Source organism: Coturnix japonica, chromosome 7 (assembly GCF_001577835.2).
Source record: "Coturnix japonica isolate 7356 chromosome 7, Coturnix japonica 2.1, whole genome shotgun sequence".
Classification (NCBI taxonomy): Eukaryota; Metazoa; Chordata; class Aves; order Galliformes; family Phasianidae; genus Coturnix; species Coturnix japonica.
The window spans coordinates 2,161,593-2,169,710 of NC_029522.1; the positions used below are offsets into that span (position 1 = coordinate 2,161,593).

Here is an 8,118-nt window from a genome sequence, read left to right on the forward strand (position 1 = left end):
GTTCACCCGAGCCCAGCTTTCCAGCCTGTCAAGGTCCCTCTGAATGGCATCTGTTCCCTCCACCGTATCAACTGCACCACTCAGCTTGGTGTCATCAGCAGGACCACCAGACCAGGATGAAATCGATGAAGCCTGCTACAAGAAGCTGGAAATAGCCTCACATTCCAAAACACTGGTTCTCACAGAGGACTTTAATTATCCAGACATCTGCTGGGAAAGCAACACAGCTAGGCACACGCAGTTCCTGCAGTGCATTATAGACAGCTTTCTACTCAGCTGGAGGAGAAGCTAACAAGGTGGGGGGGGGGGAGGTGTCAGGGCCTACAGGGATGCACTGAAAAAGACCCACCTAAAGCTAGCAAAGGAGATAAAAGGTAATAAAAAAATATTTTGGTTATGTGGATTTATTTTTTCTTAAATTTTTAATTATGCCAACTGTAAAAGGAAGCCTAGGGATAATGTAGGTCCCTGATGAACAAGGAGAATGTTTTGGTAACAGGGAATGCTATGAAGGTGGAGATGCTGGATGCCTTCTTTACTTCAGACTCCTCCCTCAGGATTCCTGGACACTGGAGGGAAGAGAGAGAGTCTGGGAAATGGAGAGCTTCCCTCTGGTTGAGGGTGGTCCAGGAGTGTCTGGGTGGATCAATGTGTACAAATCTAGGGGCCCTGATGGGAAGCATCCATGCGTGCTGGCAGAGATGGCTGCCAAACTGTTCTCTATCAGCTTTGACAGATCTTGGAGAACAGGAGAGGTGCCTGGAGAACAGCCAATGTCACTCTGGTCTTCAAAAAGGGCAAAAAGGAAGATCTGAGAAACTAAAAGCCAATCAGTCCCACCTCTGTCACTGGAAAAGTTATGGAACAGTGTTTTGGATGCCTTCTGCGAGCAATTGGAAAGGAAGAAGTTTATCAGCAGTATTCAGCTTGGATTCACCGAGGAAAAGTCATGCTCAACCAACCCTGCAGCCTTCTATAATGGCATCACCAGCTGGGTAGATGTGGGGAGAGCAGTGGATGTTATCTACCTTGATTTCAGCAAGGCTTTTTGATACTGACTCCCATGACGTGCTGATAACAAAACTGTGATATTGCGAGATAAATGAGTGAATGGTGAGGTGGGTTGAGAACTGGTTGAGCTCAGAAGGTGGTGATCAGTGGCACAGAGTCTGGTTGGAGAGCTGTGACTAGCAGTAGTCCCCAGGAGGCAGTGCTGGATCCAGACTTGTTCAGTATCTTCACTGATGACCTTGATGAGGGGATAGTGTCCACGCTCAGTAAGTACACCTATGATACAAAGCTGGGAGGAATGGCTGACACACTGTAATGTTGTTCTGCCATTCACCGAGACCTGGACAGGCTACAGAGCTGGGCAGCAAGAAACCAGATGAGGTTTAACAAAAGCAATTGTAGAGTCTTGCACCTGGGAAAGAATAAAGTATCATTACAGGCTGGAACATGACCTGCTGGAGAGGATCCCTGCAGAGAAAGACCTAGCAGTCCTGGTGGACAATGGGCTGGCCATGAGCCAGCCAGCAGTGTGCCCTGGTGGCCAAGAAGGTCAATGGGATCCTGGGGTGCATTAGAGGAAGCAGGGCAAGGGAGGTGATCTGTACCCTTACTCTGCCCTGGTCAGGACTCACCTAGAGCATCATATCCAGTTCTGGGCTCCCAGGATAAAACAGACAGGGATCTCCCAGAAAGAATCCAGCAGCAGCAGAGGACCACAACGATCATAAGGGGCCAGGAGCATTTCTCCTACAAGGAAAGGCTGGGTGACCTGGGTCTGTTCTGCCCTGAGAAAAGAAGACTGAGAGGGAATCGTACCAGTGTTTACAAATATCTTCAGTGTGGGAGACAAAGGGACATGGCCAACCCCCTTTCAGTGGTCTGTGGGGATGGGACAACAGGAAAATGACCATAAACTGGAGCACAGAAAGTTCCACACCAATATAAGAAAGAATTACTTCACAGTGAGGGTGACAGAGAACTAAACCAGGCTGCCCAGAGGGGTTGAGGAGTCTCTTCTGGAGATATTCAAGATCCATTTGGATTCCAACATGTGCAGCCTGCTGTAGGGAGCCTGCTTTGGTAGAGTTGTTGGACTTGATGATCTCTAGAGGTCCCTTCTAACTCCTACAATTCTGTGATTCTGTGGATGATGCCCTATCCCTGGAGACTTTCAAGGCAAAGCCCTGGGCAACCCAACCTAGCTGTGGTGTCCCTGCTCATTGTAGTGGAGTTTGACTAGATGTCCTTCAGAGGTCCCTTCCAAATCTGAGAATTCTATGGTAAAGTGGGCTTATGCCCAATGAGCCAGCAAAAACACTAATGCTGAGGGAAGCCATATACATTTGTAACAGTAACAGCAAAATGGGCCTCAAAAGTATCATGGTCCATCCAAGATCGAGATCTTGCATGATGACTGTTGAAAAAAAAAATTAAAAAATTGAACTCTACATGAAATGCAGGTTGCTTTGCCAACAGAAACAAGGAAGTCAAAGGAAACTGAAAAGGAACATCAACATTGGGAATATTGTCTAAAAATGCTGCGTATTGCCTAGACTGCAAAGAAACTACCCATGCTGATATGAAATAGAGACTCCATCCTGTTCTCCTTCAAGGGGTTTAGTACTAGACGACACATAGCTGGAAAACGTGCTGAGCACGTTGCAGAACTCCCGCAACGACTCTTCAGCACCACGGATAGCTACGGTTCCGGAGCACCAGCACCATGGAGCGCTCCCAGCCCGCCCGTCCAACAGGACGGAGAGCATCCCACCAGCGACCTGTCGTGAAAAATATTTCATGCTTTATCTACGGAAATTTTTTCACAGAAAGATTACTTGGTACAAAAGAAAGCACAAAAATGCTGCGTATTGCACAAAAGAAAAAAAAAAAAGTAGCAAAATCAATGTATTGGAAAACCTTTTATGCAAGTATAATTACACTATCTTTCAAAAATATAAAAAAACTATTGCCTTGGCAATAAAAATGAGCTGAAGATCAGAAGAATTATTTTACCTCCAGTCAATAAAATCTATCCAACATCTTAACAGTGAGCTCCGTTCTTCTGTAAACTCGGAAGCAGGAGGAAAAGCAAGTAAGAAGATTACGCTAATGCTACATTTAAGCATATGTAAGGACAGTGAATGAAATTCTGATTATACATTCCATTCAAAAAAGGGGAAAAAACAAAAAACAAAAAAAAAAAAAAAAAAAAAAAAAAAAAAACAAAAAAAACCCACTCAGTTACTAATAATAGCTTTCAGGGGATAACAGAAGAAAAACTAGGTTGCACCAGAAAAAATAGACACAGCTACAGTAGTATTCACTACCTCTCATTACTTGCATTCATCAGTGCTGGAGTCTACGGAAATCAATTTTGATACAACAGGATAAACAACACAAAGGCTTTCAGGCTAACAATCACTTCGCACAGGCATAGCAGCACACGTTCTAAGATTTATTTCCAACTTTATGTTACTGTAGAAAAAACAGAGCTGGGTTTCACATAACATCCCAGATTTTGGCAAGGAGACTCAAACACACTGTAAAAGCTGACTTCACACAGTTCTTGACATTACAACATTGCCATTGGACCAAGCCTATGAGGGAAGGCGACAGGGTCAAAATAAAATTTTCTGAATTTTCTTGGAAGCTCTTTAGCCTGGGTGATTTTTTCCCTTTGACTGTACTTTATTAAAAGCTCTTACTAGCTCTCAAACTGGACCTCCATGCCTTTGCTCAACTCAGTCATATTCTCCCGTTTCACATACTTCAGAGCTGCAAACAGACAGTCCCAAGTCAGCTTCTGATTACTCACAGGCTTACTAGTGATGGTATTACAAGACTATCATAAACTTACAGATGGCAGACAAAGCCCCCAGAGCTCACCTCTGTGTCTGCTGGCATCCAAAGTTCCAGAATCATTGTTTCTAGTTAAGCATTAATTTCCAGTTCCACTTTGTTATCAAAACACAGTATCACATCACATCAAAACACAGTATCACATCACATTAAACTCCAGAATATGGTTTGGCATTGGTCAGTGGCAGAATGGGTGGGTTGGAAGGACCCCAAGGATCATCAAGTTCTAATTCCCCTGGATTGACAGCATCCATAAAGATACTACTATAGGAATGTCTATATATATTTAATAAGAGGAAAGCTCATCTGCTCTCTGCACCTGAGTAATGAACTTATTGAATGCAAGAATGCTCCTAACCGAGAGACAGGCTGCATTTCAAGAGCAGACAACAAAGCCAGCTCTTGTATGGAAATGGAAATGTAGTGCCAAAAACCTTTGTAAGGAGGAAAAATAATGAATAAATAATGAATAAATAAAAATAAATAAATAAATAAGGAATTTCCTACTTGGAAAGAATTATTATTTGGTTTACCATGGCATATGATCATAATCCAGAGCAAATGCACAGCCTTCCCTCCTGTCTGTGCCTCCACACCTGCCACATCTGCACAGACTACAGACACAATAGGTTCAAAGGGCTAAAAACCTCCAAGGATCAGTATCTGAAATGGGACGTTCAACCAGGTCTGAAGCATAAGTTAAAAATGCTACCAACAGTTGAGTAAGGGGAAAAAAAAAAAGCTATTTCTCATACAGATTGAAACCACCATGAACACAATCTCTTCTGACACACTGCTAAATTCCCGCATGCAAAATCACTGAAAACACACAGAAGCCATATTCTGCAAAGTTCTTTATACTTGATTAAAAACCACCAGGACTAAACAAAACGGCAAATGCCCAGCAAAACAGAATTTTTCCTCCTCCTTCAATTCCCACTGTGAACTACATCTATGTATCAGGAGCAAGCTAGAAAGCCTGGGCAGCAGAGAAAGATTATAAATCAGGTTTCCCTACCATGCTAGATTTTAAAAGTTTTCCACAAACAAAGCAGAGCTCAGCCATCTAACAACCAATGCTTAAGCTCATAACTCCCATTTTTTCAGATACTTAAATGCAGCAAGTCTAGGAACACATGCATTTTTTCCTTACTACCCTTTTAATAGCACCTATAGTGAGCCAGGCCACCTTCAGCCTGCTGGGGAGGGCTACACTTTTGTTTCACAAGGAATAGGGCAATTCTGCAGAGACATCTTCCTTCCCACTCCACAGCAGTAGCTGTTTTACAAACCTCCTAATTTATTGTCTGTACCCTGGTGTTTGTATTGCCCCCATCTGGATTCTTCTACCAGACCATCCACATTTATGTTCCAGCTAATCTGCATGTGTGTGTAAAATTGTATTAATAAAAAGACAGGGTTGCTAGCGCCTTTGAATCCTAGATCCTACTATGCCCTTACTAGGATTCACATAAAGATTATATTTTTCATTAAGTACATTCAATATTTGAGCTGAAAAAAATTAAAGCTCATTTTAATTCAGAGTTTGGACTTCATAAGCAAGTTTTTATAGAAATCTGCATCTAAAGAAGTCAAAGATAATTTCCCCCTCTAATAGTTTGTTTCCCCAACTACGCCCAAACATTACAGTAAATTAAGCTAGTGAAAAAAAGTTAGTGAGCATTCAAATTTAAGGACTCACTTGTTAATAAAGATGAATAAACCTAATATCCTAAATAAAAATCAACCTAATTTTAGATATATTGTGCTACTGAATAGCAGAATTCTTCCTGAATGAAAGAGGAAGGCAATAATTACGTCAAACAGACAGAACAGGAGCTGAGGTTGCCTCAAAACCCTCATATAAATACTTCACTTTCACGTGCTACAGTAAACAAATGAAATAAATGTTTCCCATGCTTTCTTTTTCTCTTTTTGATCAAGTTTTTACAAGTTCATCTCTTCCCAGGGCTGATATGACAAATTTAACAGCAGAAAGGAGTATGGAGAGTCACTGGGAAATCAAGAGAACTGGTATATGCAGTTTAGAACAATTATAAGTTGGCACTGGTATACTTCTGACGCCCTGCATTACCAAAGTCCCCCTCATAAAACATAAAAGCATTATAACAACAAAAGTAACACACAGCAAAGCAAATGATTAGACAAGTATGTCTGGACGTGTAGCTGCAAATTCAAGCTTCTCACCAAATGAGGACATCCACTTTTCTTTAAATGAAAAACATAGTGTATTTCTCCTCCGCTTTCTCAAAATGAGAATACTTCAGATCTTCAGTATCTTAGCCACAGGACCAAGAGCTCCACTGTGCTAGAATCTCTTTAAAAGAAAAAGACAACTAAATGCAAATGTTAGATTTCTTGTTCCAGTTTACCTCAATAAGAGAAAAGCTTCAGAAACAAAACTGGAAAAGAACATCCAGATAAACATCTTAAATCTGTGCTGATGAAAATAGGAAGGAGACAATCCTCTTCAATCCCCAGAGCAAACTTTCCTTTTGCATCTTTGCTTAAAACACTCCATGCAGAAAAACTCTAATCCACGGGGTTACACGATGCCTACAGAAGAGCACTTTCCTGGACAACTGCACAAGTTTTTACACTGATACTTTAAATTTTCCCTTGTTTCCCACTCACAAGTATGCTTGCTCCCATCCCCTCTGCCTTCACCCCCTCTAGGCCAAAAGAAAAGAGAAGGCGGCCAGAGCTAACCTGTTTCCTCATAACCTATGGCAATGCAAGACTGCTGGCAGGCTGCTCCTCCCTATCCCCATGAAAGAAAACAAGGAAACTCGCTTCACTTGGATCGCCTTGTGAAATGTGTTTTCCTGTTTGGCTTTCTACCACCAACATCCTCTGATGTCTAACAGTATCTTTGCACTCAGCCAACAGCTCTTCCTCTCACAGGAGCAAATAATCAGATAATTTCCTCCACCCCATACAAAGCCTTGTCATTTATTTTTGACACCTCTACCCTCTTGTCAGACATCATCACCTCCTCAGCATGTTGACCAATTTCCTTCAGGAATATTGATAGCATGAAGCTTTATGCAGCAGGAAATCAATCTAAGATGTATATGAGGGTGGCAGGGAAAGAAAAGCATTTCTTCACAGAGGCAATTCTGCTTTAAAAGCACAGGCAGTATCCTCAGTGTGAAGGAGAAACATAAAGAGACCTAACCCTACTGCATTAGAGAATAAATTTGTTCCCACACATGGCTAACTTATCATCACTCCACTTCAGGCATATAAATAAGTAAATTTTAAGGTGAAATAAATAAATTTAAAAAAATCACAAGCCACAAAGATACAAAACTGTATGTAAATTCATCAAGTGTAAAGGAAAGAAGCTTGCAGTCTCTGCACTCCCCAGTGCTTTAGATGCTCTATATCCCATATACAAAAAATCAGTGCTTACAGTTCCACCAGCAGACACTTCACATGCTGAACGCAGCCCAACATCTGCAGCCAGCAGACAACCAGGAGACGCCCCTGCAGTCAGCTTCTTCTTTCAGCTCATTGGCAGAGGCTGGACATGCAGCCGAGGTGACAGCACTGAGTCACAGTGCTGGCAGCCAGCCCCATCTAACCGCCACAGCCGCCGACACAGGGCTCCAGTGCACAGCTCAAGGTAACCTCTCCAGTCATTGCACCAAGCTCCCTTTGCATGGGAATTGCCCAGCCACAATGAAAGCAGAAAGATCCCAGTTCCCTCTGCAGCCAGATGCCCTTCAGAAGGATGCGGTCTCAGTCAGGTTTTGTTCCCAAGCAATTTAATATCTCTTACCTCTGTGGCTTGCTGGGTTGTTTTTATTTATTTGTTCATTTTCCTATTGTTTAAATGGCTGTTTGTTTTGTTTCTTTTTAATGTTCACACGTCCTGCTGCTCACCTACACACCCCAATGCTCAGTCAATTCCCAGGAGATTCGTAAGATTACTAACGGCCTCTGCAAGGACTCAGGCTGCAAAAACAAGCATTTCTCATTCCTATCATGTAAGCAAGATTCATTAAAGGGATAGAGGAAAAAAAAAATCACTCTCGTATTAAGATAGTAGAGAGACCAAAATAAACCAGCCACATTGTGTGCAAACAGAAAAGAAGCTTGCTAAAAAGCATAACTTTGCTTGCTTGTATAATCTATTTGTCACACATTGTTGGGGTATTTTTGTGGTTTGTTAGTTAGTTGGTTTGTTGTTTTTTTGCGTCATGCAGCATTTATATCATAAAG

The 8,118-nt window shown here is 42.0% G+C and overlaps 1 protein-coding gene across 8 annotated transcripts in view; it reads right to left on the minus strand.

The window, feature by feature from the left end:
- Positions 1-8,118, minus strand: part of ADARB1 (adenosine deaminase RNA specific B1) — a 64,988-nt gene that overhangs the window by 54,118 nt on the left and 2,752 nt on the right. Inside the window, exon 1 of one of the 8 annotated variants that reach the window (XM_032445675.1) lies at positions 1,029-1,270. The exons of the other annotated variants lie outside the window; for them this stretch is intronic. The gene's annotated coding sequence lies outside the window, so the exon portion shown is untranslated. Of the gene's footprint in view, positions 1-1,028; positions 1,271-8,118 lie in introns of those variants that run through there. 8 annotated transcript variants of the gene reach the window in all.